The 27,140-nt window shown below is 45.7% G+C and overlaps 1 long non-coding RNA gene across 6 annotated transcripts; it reads right to left on the reverse strand.

Annotated features, from left to right (window-relative positions):
• Nucleotides 1–213: 213 nt before the first annotated feature.
• Nucleotides 214–25,607, reverse strand: LOC116656673. 6 transcript variants are annotated; one of them, XR_004325744.1, is made up of 8 exons: nt 25,509–25,607; nt 24,976–25,328; nt 16,968–17,015; nt 8,650–8,787; nt 7,975–8,028; nt 7,498–7,865; nt 1,961–2,181; nt 214–664 (listed from the first exon to the last, which is right to left on the reverse strand). It is a non-coding gene; the product is annotated as an uncharacterized LOC116656673 (long non-coding RNA). The 6 variants fall into 6 exon arrangements; XR_004325743.1 differs by having other exon boundaries at nt 1,951–2,181; XR_004325742.1 differs by lacking the exon at nt 214–664 and having other exon boundaries at nt 2,047–2,181; nt 7,498–7,655; nt 7,752–7,865.
• Nucleotides 25,608–27,140: the final 1,533 nt, after the last annotated feature.

The following is a 27,140-nucleotide window of genomic DNA, read 5'->3' on the forward strand; positions in this document are numbered from 1 at the left end:
AATTTTCCAAAATTCCTTCCTACCAAGCTGCACTCCCTTGTCTTGGCCCATTACTGAATTTGCAAGCAGCGCTCGGGAGGCAGCGCATTCATTTTCATCTCTCTGCCATCGAAACCTTCAGGGTCTACCTTCCCAGCCTGGACCCATTCTTCTGAGGCTCTTCAAAAGTGAGTAGTTCTTTGTTTTGTTTTTTGTTTTTTTTTTACTGTGGATTTTAATTTTTTGAATCAGGCCAGAGCACTTTGGAGTGAATTTTGGTGGATAATAAAATAGGAATATTATTTGAATCTAAAATAAAGGGCACTAAAAGGTAACAAGACATTTTTTCTCACTCTGGAAGTATTCCAAAAGAGGGCCTCTTCTGCTTGGGGTAATGACAGTATTATTGCAACAGGCTAAACAAAGTGATGACTTTGCATGACAGCTTTGATGATATATGAGTTCTAGTATTTTTTTTAAAGGGCTTCATACTTTATCCTGTTACCACAGACATGCATGTATCTGTGTAAACTTACACATGGCAATGAATTTCATAGCCCAACAATTACTCACTTCCCGGTGGAAGAGCTGCAGGCAGTCACCCAGTCCCCAGGATCAGTTTGTTGTACTATGGCATGCTGGTGACATCCGTCACCCACCTGAGCTTCCGAATGATGGACTTGTCCTACAGGGTTGAATGGTGGAAAAGAACAAAAAAATGCCCTTTTAATGATAAGACAGTTTCAGTTGTCTCAAGCTATTCTGGTCCGTAATATGCATGCTTAACATTTTAGAATTTTCTTTAATTGACTTTTGCCCTCAAGTACAGGAATATCTCGGAGATATTATGGGTTCAGTGCCAGAGACCACCTCAATAGAGTGAGTCACATGAGTGCTGTGGTTTCCCAGTGCATACAAAAGTTAAGTTTACACCGTGCTGTAGTCTATTAAGTATGCATTATGTCTTAAAAATCAATGTACACATCTTAATTTAAAAATACTTTATTGTTAAAAGATGCTAACTGTCATCTGAGCCTTCCACGAGTAGTTATCTTTTTGCAATAGTAGCATCAAAGATCACTGATCACAGGTCACCATAACAGATATAATGAGAGTGAAAAATTGTGAAATATTGCAAGAATTATCAAAATGTGACACAGAGAAACAAAGTGAGCAACTGTGGTTGGGAAAATGGCACTGATAGCCCTGCTGGATGCAGCGTTGCCACAGCCTTCAGTCTGCGACCAATGCAGTACCAGAGAAATGCGATGAAACAAGGTCTGCCTGTAAAGAGAACTTGCTACATCAGCATGAAGAGCCAACTTTAGCCCCTCTCTCTAGGCAGGGCTTATTTGGCAGCCTGAGGGGTATAGTTTAGCTGTATCTTCCAGGGTGGATGGTAAGTTTCCTGAGGGCAGGAATGGGTGTCTGTATTCTCAGCACCCTGCACAGAGCCTGAGCAGCAACAAGGGCTCAACGATTCATTGAATGAGATAATGAAACAATGACTTAAAAGACAGATTATATTCTGGAATGGGTCAGGTATTGTTATTCCTGTCCTAAGCGCACTTCCCAAATGCTTCTTGCCTTCTGAGGTTCTGATTCTGTGATTCATTAAGTTCTCTGAAGAGAAACCCTAGCACAGCCACCTAAACTGAAATAACCATTAACAGGGAGAAAAATGGAAAATTCTTTTCCATTTGTCATTCATTAAGATATATGGTAAATTACATGATGGAGTCACATGTAATTCATCACTCCATCTGATTTTAGAAGCAGGAGGAAGAATTATCTTGTGCTACATATAGAGATCATATTTTATTTGCATTCAGTAGACTGGCAAAATCCAACATGAATATATTATATTCAAGGACACAATTTCTGTAATCATGCCACTTGAGGAGCAGTTTAAAATAGCAAATAGAATCAAACTGGAGCACTCAGCATCCTTAGAAAATGAGAATCACATACAAAAACCCACTTTCTTCTTTTCAACTTCAGCTGCAGGGACCAGAAATAAATGGCTCCATCTTCTCTGATCATGATTAAGGTGTCATCAGTTGCGGAGAGAATGCGCAGCACGGGACCCCCGTATGACAGCCCCTGCAGCACAGCAGGCAGCTGGAAGGAAACCTCTTTTTGTCGAGCCAAAGCATCAGCTTGCTCAGAATACACGAGCTGCAGATATGTGCAGAAGCCATCCTGGAGAATCAAAGAAAATTCATCAAACCTCTCCTGTCTTTCTGGCTTTCCGAAATTCTCTTTATCATCCAGGCGCGACTATCCTTTCTTGGACATGACATAAGTATCAGTACGACCTAGTTCACTGGTGTGGACTTGGCTGCCAAACACTCGGGGCTGATAACTGAGTTGGGCCTGCTGGACTGCTACCCAGGGTCTGGGCTCCCTTCCGGGCCCAGTCCCTTCCTCTAAAAGTGACAATGGTGGTGGTGGTTGAGCATAGACCCTGTTCCAGGCCATGTGGACCCTCACCTCCATCCTGGAGATAACTGGATGAGATAGGTAATTGTTCTCTTCATGTTACAAATTGGGAAACTCAAGTCTAGAAAGGTTACATAGCCTTAAACAACTGGCAAGTGGCTGGCCTGAGACTTGAGCACCCGTTGGTCTGTTGGTCCTACCCACCAGGATGTATGCCTCATTTCGAATCTCAGCAGTGTATGCAGGGAAAAGCAGGCCTGTGGTGGGAGGGCAGGGGTAGGGGTGCCCACAGGGCCTGGGAACACCTCCATTTTCTCTCCACTTCCCCCAAAGCCCTACTTCACTCGTCTCCCCTTCCCTTCCCTGGAGTCCTGACTGCTCCTTTTCAAATCAGATGACAGTGAAAACACTTGTATTTGATTTGGTTGGGGAGCTGCTCTGAGGTCTGAATAGAGGTGTCCCACCGCTCAGCTTGTCACTTTAGAACTTAATTTATCCTAGAACAGCAGAAGGATACTGACGCACAATGGCAGAGAATTTTAAAAGCAGTTGCCTCAGCTCCTCATTATTGGGATACCCCCATATTGGGATACATTGATAGTGATGATGATAATAATATTTGTTGAGAAATTACTCTGTGGCTGTCCCTGTTCTAAACCCGTTAGATGCGTCAGTGAGCTCATTAGCATCAGGTGGCGCTTGCGCCCAGGATTTCTTGCTCACTGCTGTTCCACGTTTGCTTTTGGGCAAAGTGGCAGGTGTATCCTCCTTCCCTGGCTAGGAAAGCCTTCTTGGAACTTGCCTTAGCTACTGAAATTCCTAGTTAAACTCTTCCAAGTATAACCTGACATTACAGGAACTTTTAAATTGTAAACATGCGTGTCCCCTTGGTTCAACTTCCACTTGGCAAAGGCACTGAGGGGCACAGGGAACAACAGAAAGGCTCAGAAGCAAACATCTCATACGTTTCCCTTACGAACTTCAAGTCTGAGTTACATAACACCACCCAACTTACCCACTGAATTTTGCCCACTGCTTTATAGTCTATTTTCATGAAAAGTTGTTCTATTTGTTCAATATTCTGGAGAGGAAAAAAATTAATCTGTTTGATAGAGTAAATTATTCACTGGATTGGTGGGTAAAGGGATACAGGAGAAAGGGGACAGCTTTACTTTTCCAGTTTATGAATTTCACATTCAAAAATGCATAATGCTTAAAGCTCTCTGGAATGTTTGCTTCAGAACACTAATAGGACTATTAATCTGGATTCAGTGCACTGACACCAAAACTCTTCCCCAGTGAGAGACTGGGCTCCTAGAAGTTCTATTTTTGAAATCAGGCCCTAATTAGTAAGAGGAGCTGCGTGTCTCCCAAGCTTGCGCTCCCAGGAGGTCCCACTCCACCCTGGTCAGTTCCAGCTAGAGAACTGACCTGTCTTTAGGGGCCCCAGTTGGAGATAAACAGCAAAGCAGGTTCTGAGGACAATGACTCGGTTCGTGAGGGAGTTACTCACTTGGGCGTAGCCAAGACAAAAAGATGTGCAAGTCATGAAAATTATGTTCAAGTGTTAGAAAGGTCATTGTGTGGGAGCAGATTTCCTCTGTGTGGCCGTAGCAGGCAGGCTAGAAGATGGACCCCATGGTCCCTGCCTCTTGGTGCTCATGGCTGATGAAATACCGTCTCCTTGAGTAACTTGCCTGGGACCAATGGGTCTCAGTACCTCAACACTGAAGTGATGTCACTTCTGTGATTAGATTACATGAGATCATAACTTCCGTCTTCCTGGTGGGCGCTCTCTCCCTTGCTGGCTTTGAGGAAGCCAGCTATCATGGTGTGAGCTACCCACGTGGAAGGGAACTGAGGGCAGACTCTGGCCAACAACCAGTGAGGAACAGAGGCCTTAGTCTAACAACCTGCAAGAAACTGAATCTGGCAACAACCATGTGTCCTTGGAAGTGCATCATTCCCCAGTCAAGCTTTCAGATGAGATCCAAGCATAGCTACCACCTTGATGCAGCCTCACAAGACACCCTGGAGCACAGAATCCAGCTAAGCCATGACTGGATTCCTAACTTACAAAAACTGTGAGATAACATACGTGTAGTTTTAAGCTACTAAATTTGTGATAATTCGTTCTGGTGCAATGCCTAATTCATACAGTGATTCATAAGATTAGAAGTTGGGCTAATGAGTAGAATGCCAAGAAAGACCAATTTCAGCTCAGAAAGGGAAAAAAACTTATTTTTAATTTAAGGTCACGTCTCTCCAGCCTTGAAATGGGTAACCTATAAGGTATTGAGTTTCCTTTACCTGAAAGTTTCCAAGCATATGCTGGCTCCTGGCTTAGCAGAGAAGAGAATTTGTGCATTGAAGAGTTTACATACTAAGTGACTTCTAAGATTCTTTCAAACCCTTGGATTCCATAATTTGCAGCTTCAGGAGAGATGGTCAGGTTTTATGTCTATTTTGGGGAGCATGAGATGTTGGCTTTCCTCTTGTAAGTCCCAGGGGTGTATGCCTTTGCTTGGTAAAGACACCAAAATGGAGGAAATAAGATGATGCCCGATCTCCAAGACACGGGCATTGCCCCCTGGTGAGCTGATACCCCGTGCCAGGGTAGGGGTCCTGTGAACAGGCCCTGGCTGTGGGACTAAGCTCAGCCCCAGCTTCCTCTAAGTCACGTTCCAAAGGAGACATCGCACATTCCTGGGTATGGCTGCCAGCGCAGACATCACCATGGCAACTAGACAATACCACACACATAACTGGTAACAAATATTTTTGGAATGAAAGTCCCAACAAACCAAAACACCCAGAGGGATGGCTTCCAGAGAGCCTGGGATCAGAGATGGAACAGGAAACACAAAAAGCTCAGGATGAGGGAAACCACTGCTGAGGCTCGGGCTGCTCACCTGGACCACCCCTGTCACCACAGGGCGGAGCCTGGGAGAGGTGTGGGTCTGCCTGGATGCCTGGAGCTCCAGACCAGGTGGCATCAGGCAAGGGCCGTGCAGCGCTGTGAGCCACTGTGGGAGTGGGCCCTCGGGCGGTGCACAGGCCACCACACGGCCTCGCCCTGGCCTTGCAGCGCTGTGGCTCTGCCCAGAGAGACCCAGCTTCCTCCATCAGCCCAGAGCTGTGGGGAGCATGTGTTTGCATGAACAGCCTCTGCCCCGGCGGGGAACTACCTTCTCAGTATGATTACGTGAGATGCTGAAGGACACTGGACTACTTCCTCCTCACATAGACTCACGTACTGAAGAAAAACAGAGTGAGCATCAGCGGTTCGCCAAGCCCTGTGCCAGATGCTGAGGCTTCAGCCCTGAAAGACGTGTTACTTGCCCTCGCAGTAGTCACTGTCTCTGGGGTCACAGCAAGCCAGCAATGCAATGCCAAAGATCAGTTCTGCGCTACAGGTAACTGCAGACCACCACCAGCTTAAAAGAGGAGCATCTACTTATTTCTAGGGAAGTTAGAACAGATTCCTTTGAGTCTATGATGACTGCACTGCCTTAAAGTCCTTTGTTCTCCCAATAACATTTATTGGGTACCTGTATGTGCCAGGCATGGCTCTAAATTCTCGAAATATAAAGAAAAATCAGAATCCAGAGATAATTATTGCTCAGGTAAAAAATGGAAAGAGAACATTCTAGGCAAGGGAACAACAGCATATGGAAGCCATGGAAATAGGAAAATAGAGCATCACCTTCTCTGCTCCCCAAGGAAACCACAGGGCTTGTGGTGAGACCCCCATTCCTCGATGCCACCCATGTCTGAAATACTCAGCCTACACATTGTGCTCCTGACAACTCAGCCCAAGGTTCGTCTCTTCCAGGAGAACTTCCTGGCTCCCTGGTCTGGTTTAGATGCTCCCATAGCACCTGGGCTGAAAGCTAAGCCAGCCCTGACCTCCCTGAGGGCAGAGATCACATCGTGATTGACTTTTTGTGCCATAAGTAAATATTTATTGAATGAATGGATGAGTGAGTGAGTGAATGAATGAGAGGATAAGAGAATGAGTAGATGAGTGACTAGGCTAAAAATGTAGGTAATTAGACTGCTTGGTCAAAAAGATCTGGGATATTGTTAAAACATCTAATAATTTATCCATTGAAATCGCTCCTCTCTCTGCCCAACAGAAGTTTTGTTTATTTGTTTAATATTACTCATATGGAGCAGATATTTTTAAAAAATAAGTGCTATTTAATGATCACATCTGCATAGTGGATGAGACTCTAAACACCTAAACTTCCATGGCAACCATCGAACCCGAGGGCTTTGTAACTGAGAGGGGGCAGCTGGGACCTCAGCAGCCTGCAGTTTGACAGTGGTGGGCTTTTGTTCAAACTCAAGGGACAAAATTGTTGAGATTTACCTTGAGTGGTTTTTTTTTTTTATAATTTACGATGTAATCATGACACTTTAGCAAGTGGAGCGTAAACAGCATCTCCTGTTCTAATGTGTTCTTTATCTTACGAATACAGCCTTATTCATTGCTATGGTTTGGATGTTGGTGTACCCCCAAATTCATATGCTGAAACCCTAATGCCCAATGTGATGGTATTAGGAAGTGGGGCATTTGGGAGGTGCTCAGGGCACGAGCATGGAGCCCTCAAGAACAGGATCAGTGATCTTACGAAAGAGATCCTTCTGTCCTGGGAGCATCCAACAAGAAGTCTGCACCCTGACCTCAGTTCTAGGCTCTGGAACTGTGAGAAACAAGTGCTTGCTATCTAGCCACTTATTTTATGGGTTTTTGTACGGCAGCCTGAAGGGACTAAGATATTCCATAAAATTTCATATTCTGGGCTAAAAAAATAGGCTAACCAAGATGGCAGAGAGAATATCTAAAATACTTAATTCCAGCAGTGTAGGGATGGGAGAAGTTCCCAAATTCTTTGGAAACAACCAGTGATCTAATAAAAGCTTTTTTCTCTTTTTACAGAAAAGTCTCTAAATATCTTGCTGGTCTAATGTACTGAGTAATTTAAAAGTATTTTCCCATAGAAGCTGTTCAGTCTGGGTCTCGGCAGAAATCACAGTTCAGAGCTGAGTGTGATCACGCAGATAGCTCACCAAGCCTAACTGGTTCCTAGGGTTAACGTTTTAACTGTGGTCGCAATGCTCCAACATTTATAAAACCCATTTACTCTCTTCTGTGACCTCATGCTCTGCTTCATTATGTATTTGAAAGTTTCCATATCCAGCAGCTGTCTTTCTCTCTTCTCATACTCCTAGGAGGGAAAAAGAATCATTAGCTATGAACACAGTTGCATTTTGTTTAGTCTGGGAGCAAGAGTGCCAAGAACTGAATGTCTAATTGGACTTACCTGAACTCTGTCAACTTCTAACACGTTACCTTTTTGTTCGTTTCTCTGATGCTTTCACAATTTGTTTCCAAATCCATTAAGAAGTGACAATTACAGAGAATTTACTCTTCATTGCTATTTTATAGGAGTTAAAGGATTGTACTTTCACTGAAAAATCAGCCATCAAAAAGAGAATCAAATTACCCAGATGATTATTTAGAAAGCTCACCTGCTCGATTCCTACCTGAAAGAGTGCATTTAAGCGTTGTAGCTCTTCAAGGGTCACTTGATGTTCGATCTTGCCAAAGCAAAAAGAAAATAAATTAAAAACATATAATGCTAACAGTAATGCCCATAAAATGCAATTTCTGGAAACCCATAATTCCTCTCTTTATGAGATTGGGATAGCTGAGCCTCGAAGTAACGCTTAGAATATGCCAACCCTCATTTTCTTGGTCTCTCGTTTTCTTAATCTCTCCTCCAATTCATCTGATTCCTCAGCCCCAAATTCTGGGGTAGGCTGGGCTCAACTGGGCTGGAAGGAAGGAAGAGGTGGCAAGGTAGTGGGAGGAGGGGAGACGACAGACTCAGGAGAGAAAAGATCAGGGGCTGGACGGATAGGAGAGAAGGGAGACTGAAAATACTTTGGCGGATCAGATTCCGAAGATGCTCTCTCTGCTGGGAGGCCAGTGCGTGAGAACTGCCTTTAGCCACACCCTCTGCTCTCCACTCCTTCTCACCCCAGGCTGAACCAGGAGGAGGTCTTGGCAGGACTGATCCGCAGCCCTTTTTTCTGGGGTAGTTTTCTGAAGCCATGACTAGAAGTTCTTGCTACTCGTGGTGTTAGGGAAACTGGTTACCTTGTAGTCACCTGTCCTTCACTCAATAAACAGATCACCAGGGGACGTCTCTTGCTCACCTCCAGTCTCTTAGCTTCGATCTCAACAATTCGGCTTTTATAAATGAAAATCCTTAAACTTCCAGCTTGAATGAATAAACTGTCACCAACGGGTAGAGTCAAGTTAAGTGCTGATGTTCTTGCACCGTCTCATGAGCCCTAAGGAAGACAGCGAAGGAGGAAATTGGCTATTTCCCCAACGGGCTCATCTTCTGAAATTTCTATGACCACCCCTAAGCTTCCAAGGTAGTGGCCTTTACCATAAAACTCAAACTGACACCAAAGCTCTTGGGAGATCCACCGTTTTGTAAAAGTTGACGCACATTTCAAATCGTCTGAAGTGACTGAATGATTCTTTTTTAACTTGCTTTCACTGAGGGAGAAAATTAGAAACCTGGCTCTAGAATGAGAAAGCACTCCAGCTGAAGTTTCCGCTTGAACTTTTCCCGTAGGGCTCCTCTGGCAAGACCTGAACCCAGGAGGTAACGTGCAGAGAGCTGATTGGGAAAAAGACCCCAACAGTATTCAAGTATGTCTGACAGGTGATTCCAGCAAATGCAAAAGCCATTTTTCCTCCTTGATAATAGATATTGCTGTCAAATGAATTCAACATTTTCTTAGACTAAGCCTTCTCCAGCATCCAAAAAAGCAGACGAGAGTACACCAGGCGCATACCAGGCGCACACATGACACGTGTGAGACAAGTGTACTCAAATCGGAGGCCTGAAAGAAGATGGGGCCTCTAAGGGCATGTGACTTCCTATCCTCCACCCTAGATGTGGCTTCCAGAGGGTGAAACAATTTTTTAAGAATTTGAAAATTATTCCCTTTAAGACTGGAATTTTATGAGAAAGACATGGTATTATTTCAACTTTTCCTACTGTATTTTTCTGAGCCTTTACAATTCTAAATATACAATATAAATACTCTGTGAGTCTGAAAGTTACATAAGACGTTTATATTCCTAAACTAACAAAGTGGTGACTCTAGATTTGTACAAAGCAATCAAAACATATTGCCTATAATGTTATCCTTGCCACAAACTTCTATCTTTCCACTGTCCCCAAATATCTTTTTCTCTTAGCTTCAAAATTTCCTGAAACTCTATACAATGATTATTATTTGTCCACTAAGAACCTTATTAAGTGAAATTGGCCTTGCACCTTTCTCTACCTCCATTACTCAAAAAGAACAAATAACAAACAAACCCAAAACTGCCTACCTCCCAGGAGGGGGCTCCCCAATCCAGAAAGAGACTAATTCCTCTTCATTCCATAAATTTACTAGAAATGCTTCGGAGAGAGTGAAGTAAAAGCCATTATTAAAAATAGTAACAAAGGGCATGGAATCAAAGCCAGTGATTATATAATTTATAGAGGGCTTTACAGCAATTTTCAGTTATGCATAAAATGTGACCAAAAAGCCTCACTGTCTCGCTTCACAACTTCTCCCCAGAGCCATCCAACAAGCATCCTGAACACCCTGCCTCCTCCCTGCACTTGTAAGACACCTACAGCCTCCCGCGCCTTCAGGTTTCCTCTTTGTTTTCCTGGTCATTCTATTCCATCTTTGCCTCCTGGCTGTAGATACACAGCCCCTTCTCCCACTCAACACAAAAATAAGGAAGTGGATGAAAGATAACCACAGAAGATTTTTCAGGGCTGCAGTACCAAACAATGTTAACTAAATTTCCTTTGCACCTAAGAAATCAGTTCTTAAATCTCACAGACCTCATCAAATTTTCATGTCATGATGGAAAGCGAAAAATCCAGTGATCATTAGCCAACTTCTTTTGAAAAGGCAGTAATATAAATACGATTTGGAGAAACGCAGCTACGAGATAGAGCCATTATTGTGCTTTTCCTTGAAATTATAAATCAGGCCTTCACATAATTGCATGTTTTTAAGGCAAATTTGGAACACAAAGCAGAGAAAACATATGTCCCTTCTGGGTTCTCCTGTGCTTGGCAGGGCTTGAAAATTTGTAACTGCCATCGACAGCTAGTCACATTGTATCCGTAAAAAGCTTGAATGACTTGTTTTCCTACAAATAAAAACACAGAGAAAAGCCTGACTATTTTATTTCCAAACTATCATCGCTATAGGGACAACCATAAATAATTCAGTCCACAATTGTGGAGTCAAGTTTTAAAGATATTATCGATTGCCCAGTAATGCATTTTGCTGTATTCAAATGAAATCTCGTAAAAAACTACCTGGATAACTCGCTAATATCCTATACTGGCGAGGATTCACAGGGCTATGATTCTGTTTGTCCTGACACTGCAGCCTCCCCAAAGCAGGGGGGGTGTGTTTTATGATTAGAGTGGTTTTCCCATAGGGGTTTGTTTGCCTGCTGGTTGCTCATTTGCATTGCAAATGAGCTCTCCTATTGTTACATCCCAGCAGCTCTTCGCTGCTCACTGTTGAGTCTCCTCAGTCAGGATGGTTTAGGGGTAATTTCACATCTACGACAAGGGAATTGACTAATTAATCGGATAAAGTGTCCTTTTGAAAATCTGTTCCTTGTGTGGCTGTCTCTATAGCTTCAGAAAGTAGAGAGCTATGATCCTGTGGCCTTAAGAGTCTAAAAAGGACAGTAACTTCAGAGCGTGAGGACAGCTAGAGGCTCCCAGGCGGATCGTCCTGATGAAGAGGAAGAGGGGCAGTTACAGGAACCCAGGTTGTGAAAGCAATCTTTTTCTTGGGGGAAACAAGATAATCACATAACCACTGGAAGGAGAGGGGGAAGAAAAAAAGGCCTGGGTGATTCTGCCAGGAACTCTCAAATGCACAATAAACTGAGGCTTAAAAAAAGATTGTCTTCTTAGCCATCTTAGGAACAGGAAGTTCAGAAAGTTGCTTCAATTTTAAGGAAGTTAAGGCAACCTTAGGCAGGATGCCACTAACATCTAACCTTTATTGGAATTCATTATGAGCCAGCTGCTGGGTGCTTCATGTGCGCATTTCCATTAATTTTCATAACAACTCTGAGGGAGATACTATCAGGGTCCATATTTTACAGATCAGGAAACTGAGGCACAGAGAGGCCAATTAACTTGCCTGGCTTCCCACAAATAGTGGGTGCTGGAACCAGGATCCCAGCACAGGTGATCTGTGCTGCTCGCCAACTCTCCTCTGCTGCCCTGCGTCTGCCCCAGGTCCCCGGCCAGCTCTGGGGCCAGCTCCCAAGAGAACACAGGCAGATGGGTGGGGTGGAGTGGTGTGGACTTCCAGACTGCTAATGTCCACTGTCACTCATGTCTCCTCTCCAGAGAATCTAAAAATCAGTGGATTGTTTCAACCCAAGTGGCTGGTCCCCTAAAAGTGAACCTCAAAGGCCCCTTCACTTGGAGGTGTTTTTGCTTTGTTATTTTGGTTATGCTTACATGGTTGTATGTTATATGGTTAAAAGTGTGGTGACATTTGAAGAGTCACATCTTCTCCCTTCTTTCAGTGAGTATTAAAGCCTTCCCACTGTGGGGATATTCCACAGCTTATTGAAGCTTTTAAAAGGATCCAAATTTGTTGCAAAGAGCAGCCCGAGCATTTCCCAGCTTGCTTCCCTAAATTAATCTAAAATGAGTATTTTGCTGCTTTCCCAGCTGCTTGGGTAGATTCCATGGCCTCCTCATGGTTAAAAAAAAGAACAGAGAAGGGAAGTGCTTCTTCCCGCCTCAGCAAAGAAATGCAGCAGAGCTGCCCTGGCAGGAGCATGCACATCAGCTGGAGTGCTCGAGTACCAGGTTGAGCAGGATTCTGAGGCTCTTGGCAGGGAAAAGCCAGGGTGGAGCCGCTCTGTTTGCCACGAGCACTGTAGGGAGGAGTGAGAACACAACGTGTCTGTACCAAGAACAAGGTGATGGAGAAAGAGACAGAGAAGGACTGAGCTGGGAGGGAACTTAGGCCCCTCACAGTCACCCCTCTTCCTTGCAGCCGGAAAGCTGAGGACCGGAGAAGTAAGTAACTTGCCTAAGGTCAGCTTACTGATTAGTGTTGAGACTGGAAATCTAGATTCTTTCTGCATTAGAAATGGGACTGACTCTTCCCATTCCTGGAACAAGTTGTTTGAAACTTTCCCCTTGAACCAAGTCCACAGTTGGGAGGATGGGGATGTTCCCAGCTGCCATCAGGGCCCTCCTGTAACTCCATTCATACCCTCTTTCCTAGCTGCCTTCCACCCCAGCTCTGCCTTGCTGGGAGATGCCAGGTCCCTGTTTCCTGTCCAGTGTCCCCTTTCTAGTCTATCTCTTGAGGGCACATCTTTGCTAAACACCTGTATCTTTTCTACCTGTTAGCCTGCAAAGGAAAAAAAAAAAGGCTCTCACAATATCCTCTGGAGTTCTAGGCACCAGATGTTGAAAACCAAGATCAGAGAGGGGAAGGCCAATATTCTGGGAACGGGATCGACAAAGCAAATCCAACTTTATTGCCCACTGTTGTGATAAATTGTAAAAAAAATGCCCTGCATACTTCGCCAGGTAACTCACAATGGCTTCCTACCTTGTCTCTGGGCTTAGCTGGGTGACTCGCTTTGGTCAATGAAAAATTAGAAAATGTGAGCAAACAGAGGCTTAAAAACATGTTTACATGATTGAGCATGTCCTCTCGCTCACGCCATCAACATGAGACCGTGCCTCAGCTAGTCTGCTAGAAGACACATTGCCCAGCCACTTAGACCTTACATCAGCTGGCAGCCTCCGGGTTTCCAGACATGTGAGCCAGCCAGCCATGGGGACAGGGCTGTCTAGCTGACTCTGCAGGCATGTGAGGAACCAGTGGTTAGTGCTGGATGCCGCTGAGGTTTTGTGGTTTTTTGTTAAGCAGCAGCATCACCGTGGCAATAGATAACTAATATCCTATCTGTTCACTTATGTATTGATTGGCATGTATGCCTAAAATATCACCCCTTCCAATGTTATGTACTGTAAATCATGACTTTCTTTTATATTACAATCCTCAGTGAGAATCTGTTAAACATATATACACATGCATGCTATAAATTATATATATATTATATATAATATATATTTCACAAAATGTTATGTGTGAGTGTGTGTGTGTGTATATACAATTTATAGCATGTGTGTACATATATGCTTAACAGGTTCTCACTGAGGATTGTGATAGAAGATAAATAGAAACCTTTTACAAGTCACTATTCGCAGTTCTACCAAATTAAAGAATCTTTTCCTGCTGGTGCCCTGGCTGCCCACTCTCAGTGACAGAGCAGCCTGCAGAATCGAGGTCCGTACAGATGGACCATGTGACCTTGGGAAGATGAAGGGCAGGTCCCGACCAAGTCACATTCATTGTTTCCCTTGTGTGGAGCATGTGTCCGGCACACAGTAGATGCTCAAAAAGTAGGTGTTCAGTTGCACTTAATTGACTTTATCCCTCTGGGTCTCAGTTTCTTTATCACTAAGGGAAGAAATCTTAACCAGGTTCTTTCCAGCTTTAAAAACCTGATTCTAAGTGGCACTGAGCGAATCTGAGTGTGTGCATTGATGGAATGGCAGCCACCTACATGCTGTGCTTTAACCGTGTGTTTATCTGCCCTGGCAGATGCTCCACTCACTGACTAATGCGAGTCCAGCTCAAGCCTCCTCCCTGCTTGGAGGTCCTCAGACTTGCTAAAGCACAAAAACTTCTGCAAAGGTCAATTTAAGCTATTATCCATCTACTAAGAAACTTCTAGGTCTTTTCCTGAGAGCAGGTCTTGAGGGAGGAACAAGCATTATATGAAGGAGCTGACCTAGGGTGGTGCGGAAACAAAGTTGGCACCCTCAAAGATGAAACTTTCAAAGAGGCAACAGTCTGGAGACAAAGTGATGATAAACTTGAACTATGAAGAATGGGCTGGTCTTGCCACCCACTGCTTCCCTGGGCTCTTGCCCACCTTCCTTGCTGTCACCAGGGAAGTCAGTGGTAGAGCCAAAAAGGTCTTCATCTCCTATATCCAAAGCCAGGACTCTATGAGCAACTCTGGCTGTTATAGTTTTAATGCACATTAAAAATAGCTACTGTGTGCCTGTTTTCCCACATATATTCATTTAAATATATGTCATGGAAGCCATGCCTTTTACTTTGAAGTGGCATCATCCCACACCCTCCTGCACAGCCTTGATTCTGCACCTGCCCACACACACTCTGCGCCAGGAGCTTCAGATGCATCACTACTCCAAGTTGGCGACGAAGAGCCTCAGGCCTCAGAGGTCCCCTGCCAAACACAGCCCGGCACAAGCACTGTGTCCTGGGTCACTGCAGTTTCCAAACTGGGTAAGCCAATCAGCAAAGAATTAAAACCCAGGCTGGTTGCAGTCAGTGAAAAAGTCACCCTCAACCATGAAACGCCCCACATCCTCTGACGGTGACTGAAACTTTCTGGCGGAATCCTGGAGGACTGAAAAGGGGTTTGATAGGCAAAGCAGAGGTCAGAGTAGAACCTCCCAGGTTGAACTCTCTATGCACTGACTTGAGAGGGGCCCAGAAATAGATTGTTCATGAAGGTCTGCAGCAGCCGAAAGTCTCATCACACGGGGGCAGCTCGCTCCAGACTTTTCTGACCCATTTGACATCAGGACTTGGTGCACACTTAGGAAGCAAAAGTTTCCCAATGCACTGCTTATGCTGCTTCTGGAAGACGCCCTCTGATATTAACTATTGTCTGTCTCAGTTTTAGATGCCAATCATATTCCAGCGAGTCAGTCTCCTGACCCATTAACTGATCTCATCCTCAAAGCACTATGAAGATCCCTGCTCTGAGGAAAGCTCCTGTTGTTGTATTATGTGCATGGGTCACAATGGCAAAAAGAACAAAACCCAAGTCTTAACTCCGCATCATCCATTTCCAACCTTCCTGTCCGGCATTCATCCCATTTCTGCTTCTTGGCCAGCGTACTTCAATCGCTTGTACGTCTTATGTGCTGTTTCTTCCATGGGGGTGGCTCCACTTCGTATAACCTTGGAAAAACTCTTGGCCATCCTCTAAGGCCCAGCTCACATGCCACTTCCTCCCGGAAGCCCTCCTTGTCTCCCAAGCCAGCAGTACTCTCCCTCCCTCCCCACCGTCTCCCCGTCAGGAGCGCCTGTCTTTTGGATACACATCTTTCTCTCTTACGGAGCTCCTGCTTCCTGAAAATTAGTCATGAGTCCATCGCCTGCACTGATTTTTGTCATTTCAGTGTCATTTACTTAATATTTTTCTTCAAATAGATTGCTTATTGTATATATTACCTTCTTTAGCCTCATTCTAAACAATAATCATCATGGAACCATGGGTTTGATGTGCTTGTTAGACTTCCAGTGAACATTAGCATAAGTATACTCTTATTAAAAACTTAAAAATCTCACTTCGGTACTCTCTAAACTATTTCCTTTAAGGAAAAACTGTATTGGTTGTATAAAATCTTGAGGGGCTATGTTTTGTTTAAATTTGAGTTTTCTCTGGGGCTCGGTGTATGATATTGCTCCATAAAAAGTTTGCTGAATTAAAATCAAACGAAACGGATTAATTGGAATTCATTCATTAACATATTAGCATGAATCCAATTTATCTGGAGAGGCAATCGTGACCTTGGAAAGCAAAGAATGACACTGGAAAGGAGCTGGACCTAAAAAAGGAAAATGTTGGTAGACATGGAAAGGAGAAGGGGGAAGGACACGTGGAGAAACTGGCCACGGTGGGTCACCGGGACGCTCCGCCAGGTGTGTGCACGCGGCGAGGGCCGGTTAAGAGGCAGCAAACAGCCGATGGGTCTCCCGTGGGAGGGGGAGGGGGCCACAGCACACCTGATAGGGACCCTGGCTTTAAATATGATCATTGCGCCAGGGACCCTAGGGGATTCCAGCCCCGTTCCAAGCCCTGTCTGAGAACATGCGTGGCTCAGGAAGGTGGTCTGCTCGTCCCCTCCCCGCACCTTACCTTTTCCGCCCTCGGGCTCCGCGCCGGGTCCGCGCGGTGGGGCGGCATCCTCCCCTGGGCCAGGTCCTCGGTTCCGACTGAGGGGCCGCGCGTCCTCCGCCCGGGGAGGCGGGCCCGCAGCGGCCAGGCCGGGGCGTCGGCTCTCAGCAGCCCCTGCTCCCCCGAAGGCCGAGGTCCGCAGGGGCAGGTCGGAGCTCGAAGCATCGCCGGCTCCCCCAGGATCGCCACTGCGTTCAGGATGCCGCCCGGACCCCACGCGGAGACAGCCCGGTCAGGGGTCTCGGTGAGGAGCCTGGGTCCCCCTTCACCCCCACTGCCCACGACCCCACATGCAAGTCCCTTCTGAGAAGCCAGCTTCTCAGAGGTGGCGCCAAAGCGGGAAAGGACTTTGGGGGTGTGGAGGCAGGATCTCTACCTTCGATGGTCAAGACGGAAGACATCAAGCCGAGTCCTTCCCACTCTGCTGTAAGAAAAAGAAGAGCCCCGGATACAGCCCCAGAACGACTAGCTTCTTAACATGTTTTCGGTTCTGAGCAGACAACATAACAAGTAAGCAGTAAACTATTAAGACAAAATCCGTGTAAGTGAAGGATTGTAATTAAATAAAGCTTACAACAAAGCAAATCTGTCACGATCATTTTTGTTGTAGCGTGTGGCAATTAGACATAAATAAGTTGCTTGAGCAATAATCCTAATTACTATTAATTTGACAACACATAACAACACTGTTATGGGGGATGCTCAGGAAAGTCCCCAGAGGTGACTGAGATTGCTGGTTTTTCCATGGAAGTGTTTCCACCATAAAGAACAAAGGCTATAACAGATTTGAGACTTCTTTCTTGAAAACTGTGCCCTTTTGCATTTGTGCTCAGAGAGAGTAGCACTTGCTAGACTCTTGCTTAAACTGCCTTGACTGAAAAATCTTGCTTACCGGATCTTTTTGAAACATAGAGGTTAGGGAGAAACCCATCCCTTTGGTCACCAAATAAGGCAAAAGAAGTTTGTAATCTCATTTCATCTCATTGGGCCATATTTGGACTCCAAGAAGAGGAACAAAACGCAAAACAGTTATCTTATCAGAGACCCGTCCTTGGGCTCCAGGTAGAGGAACAAAACGCAAAACAGTTATCTTATCAGAGACCCGTCCTCAGGCTCCGGGGCAGACTGTGGGTCCTCCCTGGGGTCTGGGCTCCTGGGGGATCGGAGGGCCCCATTCAGAGCATCCTGGGTGTTGCTTCTGGATGCTGCGTGTGGAAACTGTGTCCACAGAGCCTGCGAAACTCTTTGAAAATTCTCTCACTCTTCGTGCCTTGAAATTTTATTTCACTGTGACCAAAATAACATAATATCTGTTGTGGAGAAAGGCTTCTCTAATATGGGCAGGCCCTGCACAACAAATCAGGCTTTCTGGGGTCAGGTGAAGAGAGGGGCGAGAGCCGGAGGTGAGCTGAGAGCAGCAGGATTTGGATGGGGTTGGGGGGGAGGAGTAGGGATGGTTTTGGACCACGGGCATTTAAACGAAGCACTTTGAGAACGAAGCTCCAGTGGGAGCACCGAACCTCTGCAGGGTGTGTGTGTGGCCGGGAGGAAGATGCTGAAGGGGAGAGAAGAGGTTAGGATGTGGAAGCATTGGAGACACACAACCTTTTATCTGGGGTGGGAGAGTATGGAGATACAGGTGCATGGCTTCTGATATTAAATGTCCCCAGCTGAAATGCTCACAATTCTGGTGCACACGTCATAGGGTAAAAAGCAAAGTCTGTGTTATAATGAACGTCAAGTATTCAGAGCAGTGAAAGGCACATAGTAGGTGCTCCAGGTGTGTTAACTATATTATTATTATTATTATTATTATTATTATTATTATTATTATCATCATCATCATCATCATCATCATCATCATCATGTCCAGCCCTGCCTCTTTTTGTTCTACAAAAGGCTGACCAAGTAGACTTGACCCTCTTGCCATAGCTGATTAGACGAGGGGAACTGAGGACTACTGAAAAGATGAGCTGGGCCGGTGTGAGTCTCTCTCCTGGTGTTTAAGTTAGGACCTTTGAAAAGGGTTCAGGAAGTGGTGGGAAAATGTTCAGGAAATGGTGGCCAGACAGACAGAAACAGACAAGCTGAGGGAGCTGAGTTGCATGAACGATGAGGCTCCAGAGTGAAGCTTTTGAGCTATTGCTCCTTGGCTACCAGATACCCCCGGAATCCAAAGCCACCATCCTCTTTATCTGCCCAGTCTTCAAGTCATTCAATCCTCCTGTTATCCTGCTAACATAAGTGGTTTCTGGGCCTCCCTGACATTTGCTGTTCTCAACCCTGATCCTTCCTGACCTCAGATTCCCCTCTCACGAAGTCTCCTTTCCTCAAGCCATCCCTCTGCTTGGAGCCAGGGGCCCCACTGCCCCCACAGTCTCTACACAACTGCCACTCTGGTTTTCTGACCTTGGACAAATCGTTTAACTTCTGTGACTTTAATTTTTGTGCCCATAAAGTGAGGTGGTAGGACCCAGTGATCTTGCAGGTGCTTTTTGACTTTTCTGCTGCACTTTAAAGCTCCTCTCAACTCATACCTGTTAGGATGTCTAATATCAAAAAGATGAGAGAAAAGTGCTGGCAAGGCTGTGAAGAAAAGGGAACACTTGTGTACTGCTGGTGAGAGTATGAACTCCCACCAGCAGTACAGTGCAGATACTATGCAAAACAGTATGGAGGTTCCTCAAGAAATTAAAAATAGAATGATCCAGCCATTCCACTTCTGGAATTTATCCAAAGGAAATGAGATCATTGTCTCAAAGAGATATCTATGTTCCCCTGTTATTAGCAGCATCATTCACAATAGCCCAGGAATGGAAACAATCTAAGTGTTTGTCAATGGATGAATGGATAAAGAAAATGTGATATATATATAGATAGATACATGTTTATGATACATATTTCTTCAATGGAATATTATTCAGCCTTAAAAAAGAAGGAAATTCTGTCATTTGCAACAATATGAATAATGAAACTGGAGGGCATTTTGCTAAGTGAAATAAGCCAGACAGAGAAAGACAAATACAGCAGGTGTCACTTAACATGTGGAATCTAAACAAAAGTCAGACTCATAGAAACAGAGCACAGCAGTGGTTGCCAGGGGCTGGAGGTGGGAGAAATAAGAAGAGGTTGGTCAAATGATAGGAACTTTCAGTTATAAATTGACCAGGGACTGAGGATCTAATGTAGAGCCCGGTGACTCTGGTTGATGACATTCTATTGTATAATTGAAATTTGCCAAGAGAGAAGAACTTCAATGTTCTCACCACAGAAAGGTAGGGGCAAAAAGACTCTCCTGATGGGATCCTATCCCAGCTCACACCTTTAGGCTCTGGGTCTCCTTCCGTCTAGGAACACCCAGTGCTGGTCTCACCTAAGACCTTCTGCTCGCATTGTCCCCAGCCAAGGCACCTCCCCGCTGTAGCAGGTGTGTAAGCTGAGGGAGAAGCCTCAGTTTTAAGTCAAGGAGGAGTTCTGGGGTGGGTGTAGGGTGTAGCCCAGAGCTCTCTACCGGTCTGCTCTTTGAATCTGACCAAGACTAGTCAGCAGGATGGGGACAGGTCATGTTATGGTATCATCAAAAATATCTCCTCATTCTTAATGAAATGTTTTCGTGGTTCTTGCGAATATCAGTGGCTCTCTCACGAGGAACATCCCATAATTCGTAGTTTGTGTCCTGTCCCCCCAGAGGCATATGTTGAAGCCGTAATCCCCAATATGCTGATATTTGGAGAAGTAGTAAGGCCATGAGAGTAGAGCCTTCACGAAAGGGATTGCCACCTTTATAAAAACAGACACAAGAAAGGCGACATCGCTTTCCACAATGCAAGGATACAAAGAGAAGCTGGTTGTCCATAAGCCAGGGAGACAGCCGCCTGCAAGAGCCCCACCATGCGGGCACCCAGTGCCTGGGCTTCCAGCCCCCAGAACTGTGAGAAATAAATGTTGTTGTTTAAGGCCCCCAATCTATGGCGTTTTGTCATGGCCACCCGAGCTAAGACAGGCTCTCCTGGCAATGAATTTAGGTTTGTACCGACATGTTTAATGGAACCATCATGTTTCATTCCTGTGTGCCCCCCTCCCCCCAGCCCTTTGAAGGACCTACTTGCCCCTCACCCCACTCTCAGTGTTTGCGTTTGCCCAAACCACCTTCACTTTCCACTTCATGCCTTCCTGCTTCTTCCTCTTATTTTTCCAACCAACATACATCAGCTCTCGACATCTGATCAGGCCCCCTTTTGGGGAAGGCCCATTGGGCCCACTTTCCAGTTGACCAGTCAGCCTGCCTCCCGGCCTCTGACCTGAGCCCTGCCTGTTGCTGATCTGACCTCAGACTGTCAGGAGCTTTGGGGTGTGAGTCATGCCACCTGCTGTAGTCCACACGGCTCCATCACACGCCTCCCCATTCCACCCCCCAGCCTGCTTCAACACAGACACAGACGGGATATTGAAGAAGCCCTGTGCAAATAAGAGTTTGAAAAAGCAGTGCAGTTCAGATGAGAACTAATCCAAACCATCAGAGGGGCGCATTTGTGCGGCGGCCTGATCAGAGCCAACACTAACATCCTCTGCTCCCTTGGAGTCTGTCTGCAGAATGTGCTTACCAGGCTGGGAGACATCGGCCTGTTTCAGATCACGAGCTGGCATGCCCTGGTTGCCCATGGCAACCCAGCTGCGCTGGAGTGTTCGCATTTGTAAATGTGTGTGGGCTTAAAATTATATTATTGATTCTGTCTGGAAGACGATAGTCTGATTTGTATATAGCTCTGAATAAATTACTCATTATCCTTTACAGCCGTCAGAGTATGAATCTCCCTCTCTCTTTCTTTTCTTTTTTTTTTAATTTTAGAGAGACAGCAAATTGTGTCAGCAGATGTGAAATGAAATGCCTCCCATAACAGCCGTACTAAGAAATCATCGCGGGCACCAGCCTGGGACGTGGTCCGGGTGTTACTAAATAGACAAAAAACGGCATGGATTTGAGAGGGATGGGGCCTACACTGGGTAGTCTATTTCAAAGGGACCATAAGGTGTAGTGTGAATTGCAGTGACGAGCAGACAGAGCAGAGGGAGAGGCAGCCCCACCCTGGACTTGATCTGTTCGAGCTGAACCCAAGCTTTCTCTTCTGCTTTCTTTGTTGTGTAGTGTATACTCAGACAGACTGAACTATTGTTCCAGCTCATCCCTCCTCCCTGTATCCACGCCTTTTGCCCTGTAGCTCTGTAGACCGTCCCACAAAGGGCACTGTGTACTGCCCTTGACTTTGGGCTTGATCTTATAGCTTGCCTTGACTAGCCAAAATGGCAATGTGCTAGTTCTGAGCCTTGGCTTTAAGAGACTTCAAGAATTTCCACTTGCCCTTCTGTGTTTTTTGTCATCACTGCGAGAAGAACTTCCCTTGGGCAGCCGCTGCCCCTTCAGCAGCACTCAGAATGAATACGTGTAGAGTAGTCACCCCTCCCCACCCCACCAGAATCAAATCCAGCAGCGCCCCAGCAGCGCCCCAGCAGCACCCAGCCCAGATGAGCTGCTTTGGCCAAGCTGCAGACGAATGGGAAGTAAATGCTCGTTGCCACCAAGATTTTATAGGTACTCATTACGCAGCAGTACCTGGCTGTTAAAGTCCCCCATCTTTCAAACATTACAGCATTCAGTGTCACTGATGTTGGGAAAGAAAGGAGCATCCCTCTGCTCTCTGTTTCAGTGGTCACTGATCGCAAGCCTCACTGAGAGAAAGTGCAGATCATGCATCACCATTTGAATTCATGTTGGGCTCTTGTTACGCACCGTGCCATCAAACATGGCTTTGCGACAGGAGCCACAAGGAGGCCAATACATCCGAGAGAAGCTCCAAGTAAATTGTAAGATTTCATCTCTACCCCTTTAGTGCCTATGGGAGTCCTGTCAAAAGATTGGTGGGATTATGCTTGAACTGGGGAGGAAGAGTGGCATTATAATTCTCAGAAAGTATTGTCAATGTTTCTTTCAATTCACTCCCATATGAACATCTTTATCAGAATGCGACATATTACTATGCTCAGGCTCTTTCTAAACCTCCATGTTTCCACTCTCCAGTCAAGTATGTACCACACAAGCACACTTGATCATTTTCAACAAATACTTTTTGAGTACCTACTGTGGGCTGGACACTTATGGTGGGAGTGGCACGCTAGATGCCATGTTGAATAAAAGAAGAGTGGTTTTCATGAGCAGTTAGGGAAGGTACGAATCAAGACATCCCAGACATCTGTTCTGAGACACTGGGCAGATGGAGGTGCCAATCACTAAGATGGGAAAGCCTGGAGAGGGGCTGGTTTGGGGGAAAATAGAAAGTTTGGTTTTGGACATACACGTTTGGGATGCTTCTGAGACATGAAAGGAGAGCCATCAAGTGTGCAGTTATATGTCCAAATACGGAGCCCAGAGAAGAAGGGTCTGGGTGGGAGATATAAATCCGGAGCATCAGCAGCATGTAGATGGCATTTAAAACCGCAGGGCTGAGAGGAGAGCACACATGGAGGAGAGAAGAGGGCCCGGCCGAGTGCTGAGGGGTTCCAGTGTTTCGAGGACAGGCAGAGGGAAGAGGAGTAAGCAAAGGGGACTAAGTGGCTCAGCTGGGATATGGGAAGAAAACCAGAGACGTGTGGTAGGAAACGCTGCTGCTCGCCCGTCGTTCCCGCCCGGCAGCTGTCTCTCCCCATCCCTGCTGACGGAACTCTGCCTTGGGTAGGTCTTGGGGGTCTTGCCCACCACGAGAGGCATGGCTTCTCCCTAGTCTCGGGGGGACGAATCGTGGGGTTTAAGATGACCACAGTAATCTGCTCTCCTTGCTGGTTTAGGTTTACTCATGAGCATGAGACACAACTTTGGCCAGTCAGATGTGTGAATGTAAGTCCACTGGCTGACTACGGGAAAGGTTCTCATGCTTTTAAAAAGTGAAGGAAAGGAGAAAACTGAGCTCCTTTCCTGCCTCAGATGTGGATGGAGATGCTGTTGCCATCTTGCAATAGGACATATGTGAGCCCAAAAGCCTGAACAACGAGGATGGAAAGAATATCTGTGTTCAGGTACACCTTTGCATTGTTGAATTAACCAACCTTGGGGTACCCTCTACCGACAAATGTATGTTATAAGATAATCAATTTTTTAATGTTTGGGCATTGTGGGTCTTCCATGACCCCTGCGAGGCACTAAGCATCCTAGCTGGTCCCTGTGGTTTCACAAGACCGAGAGCAAGGTAACCCATGCCCACTGGCAACAGGATTACACCAAGGGCCTTGAGGGCGGTGCTTGGCCCTAACTGAATGGTTTCTTTTACCTTGCTGGGGGGAAGAGCAATTTCCCAATCTTTTAAGTGTACTGTTGGTCAATCTTAATACTAATTTCATATCATGCTTACAATTTGTTTCTTTCAATACTCAAAATCCAAATTCTTCTGCCAACCTAAAAGCATGTTTTATCTCAGCTATCCCAGAAGGAGTGGATCACTTTTTTCCCACACAAATGCTTTAAAAAATTTTTTTTATTGAAGTATAGTCAGTTTATAATATCGTGTCAATTTCTGGTGTACAGCATAATAGTTCACTCATACATATCCATACACATATTTGTTTTCATATTCTTTTTTGGATCTCTTTTAATTATGACATCTCACCCACCCTTGGCCAGCAAGAAGGATGCTGAGAAAGATGAAATTGGAAATATTTTAGGGCTTGTTTGCCAGCTAACATGGAAAAGAAGAGATTCAGGATAGGTCAATAGGAAATAAAAATAGATACCAAAGGGTCAGGGCAACAAGAAGATGAGATAGAAACTTAAACATAAATAAAGTACTCTGAAGTCAAAATGTTTGATATCAGTAGCTTAATTAACCAGATTTTAAGATAATGACTGTATATCTTTAAATGGCTTGGGACGTCCTTACAGCTTTTTGAATAGTGTTCTTTTTATTCAATTAATGCTTCTGAAAGAGCTTTAATTTTACATTAATCAAAAGCTCTCATGATATTCTCAGGATTTACTCGAATTCAAGGTTTTTTTTTTTTTTTTTTTAAAGTGCAATTAAATTATCAAGGCAGAGGCTTTGATTGCAGGACGAAATTCCATAGCAACAGCTAGCTGAGCACGCTGAGCCCAGCGCACTGATGCACCCAAGTTCGTGCCAGGCCGAGGGGGCGCGTGGTCAGCTCCACAATGAATGGGACAAGCTTCCCTCTGCCTTCCTCCTGGGGAGCAAAACCTGCTTCCTTGGCAATTTAAATAGTTGCCTTATAGTACCCATTCTTACTGCAGGCAGCTCTCTCTGCCTGTACCCCAGGCAGAATTCTAGAAAATTCTATGACGTTTAAAAAAAAAGCAAAGAACGAAGAGAACTTTCTCTTACCTGTTAGCATGAGATGTTTCTAACCTTCCCAAAGCAGAACCCGCTCTGCTTCCTCTCGAGTTCATGATATCAGACAGCAAAACCTGCCAGGTACTCACTCCTGACTGATTAGACTCATGTCTGCTCGGTCCCCAAGAGCAATTACTGATGATCAGAGAGAGGCCAGGTGAAGAAAATCTTGCTGCTGTCTCGCTGGGAGCAGCCAGTGCTGAAGAGCTCTACCCACGGTGGTGTCTCGCCGCTCGCTGTGCCAGGCTTTGTAACTGGAGTACCTGGGTGGGGGCCTCCCCTCTCCGCTCCTCCCCACGTGCATTGATCCCTCACATGTGAAGGTTATCGATGCTAACACGAGGCTGGGAGGAGGGACGGGGAGGAAATGCCAGGGAGTGACAAAGAGGAAAATAACTGGTATTAAAAATGCTCTCTTAACAACTTGCCCTGCCAGGGTATCATTAATAGTAATTATATGTGGGCGCCAGCCACTGTCCAGAACTGAACCCTCGATTACCCACTCCCATGCCTCCTCCACCTACCCCATCTCAGATGACAGCTCCATTTTTCCAACTGTTTAGGGAAAAACCCTTGGAGTCATCTCCCTCCCCTCTTTTTCTTCTAAATGCACATTCAGTCCGCCAAAAAAGTCCTATTGGCTCGACCTTTGAAGTATGTCTGGAATCCAACCACGCCTCACTTCCTCCAATACCTCCCGGTCCAAGCCGTCCACGTCTCTCCCTGGGCTGGCAGTGCCTCCTCACTGGTCTCCCTGTTCTCGTCTCTGCTCACCCCCTACAAGATATTCCACTTACAGAGCGATCTTTTAAAAGCAGAAGTTGGACAATGTCAATCCATGCTTCTCATCTCTCTCTCAAAGTAAGATTCAAAGTAAAACTCGTTGCCTCAGAGGCTTCTGTGATCTGCCCTCTGCCTGTCTGACCTCATCTCCTGCTGCTCTGCCCGCCCTTCTCCGGGACCACGCTGACCTTCTGTTAGAACATGCAGGGCTTCTGCCCTTGTCCCCTTCTCCTGAAAGGCCCTTCCTCCAGACATCCACAAGGTCCTCCCCTCGTCCCCATTCTCTGGGGTTGGTTGTCCCCATGGGGCTCAAGACAGATCCTGGGCAGCTCTGGACGTGTCTCACAGCCTCATAAGCACGGAGGAAAGAGAGCCCCGCACACACCTCCACGAGGATAACCTGGGGCTGGACTCTGACTGTGGCCAGAGAGGAGGGGAACCAGACATGGCCCAGGGAGGCCGCAGTGAGTTTTCAGCTGACATCAGATGCCCGTGGCTGGAGTTGGGGGTGGGGAGTATCCCTGAAGTGAGGTCCACTACCCTGGGAAAATACTACATTTGCTAACGTGTCTGTATTTTCCACTCCACTCTTAAATCTTTAAGAAGTGTTACTCTGTCTTTGATTTTGGTATCTAATATAACACAGTGTCTGGCACAAGAGACTTGAAAATATTTTAAAATAATGTTGAATGAAGGATAAAATTTAAACTCTCATAATCATACACCTTGGATTTTCTGGAACAATCCCAATTTCATGAAATGTGATTATTTTTTAAGATGATTCTCTAAATGAATGAATAATTTCACTTTATATTTTGTAAAGCATTCTGTAAAATTTCATTCAGAAATCATATTCAGTATACTTGGCCACACACTCTGCTTCTGGTTTAGGTTCAGAAAGCCCGGCTGCCTGTGTAGGTTATATTCTGTTTGGCCTCCAAATGCCCTTAATACCCTCCTCCAGCCCCCTCTGTGCCACTGGGGGCTGAGCCTTTGGGCTGCATCTCCCTCAATACCTTTCTAGTGATGCGCATTGGGTCTGGTCAGTGGGAGCCATTGGCAGGAGCTCAGACTGTATCAGAGGGAAGGAGAAGCCAGAATGGAGTATTTCTTCCCCGTCTCTCCCTGTTTTGTGTCTCTGGCCAGGGCTCTATCGCTCCCTGACCACAGCCCCCAGGGGACAGTGGCTCCCCTATGCATCTGGGTCTCACTGAGCTCCAGTCACACTGTCCATTCAGGCCCAGAGCTGGTAACAGCTTCCTGCCATTGCTAGTCTCTGCAAACCTCACCCTCAGAGGTATTCCTTTATTTAAGTCCCATCATGTGAAACAGGTCGGGGTGGATTCTGTTTCCTGCCTACACCTTGACTGAAC

The sequence above is a fragment of the Camelus ferus genome, chromosome 14 (genome assembly GCF_009834535.1).
Source record: "Camelus ferus isolate YT-003-E chromosome 14, BCGSAC_Cfer_1.0, whole genome shotgun sequence".
Taxonomy (NCBI): domain Eukaryota; kingdom Metazoa; phylum Chordata; class Mammalia; order Artiodactyla; family Camelidae; genus Camelus; species Camelus ferus.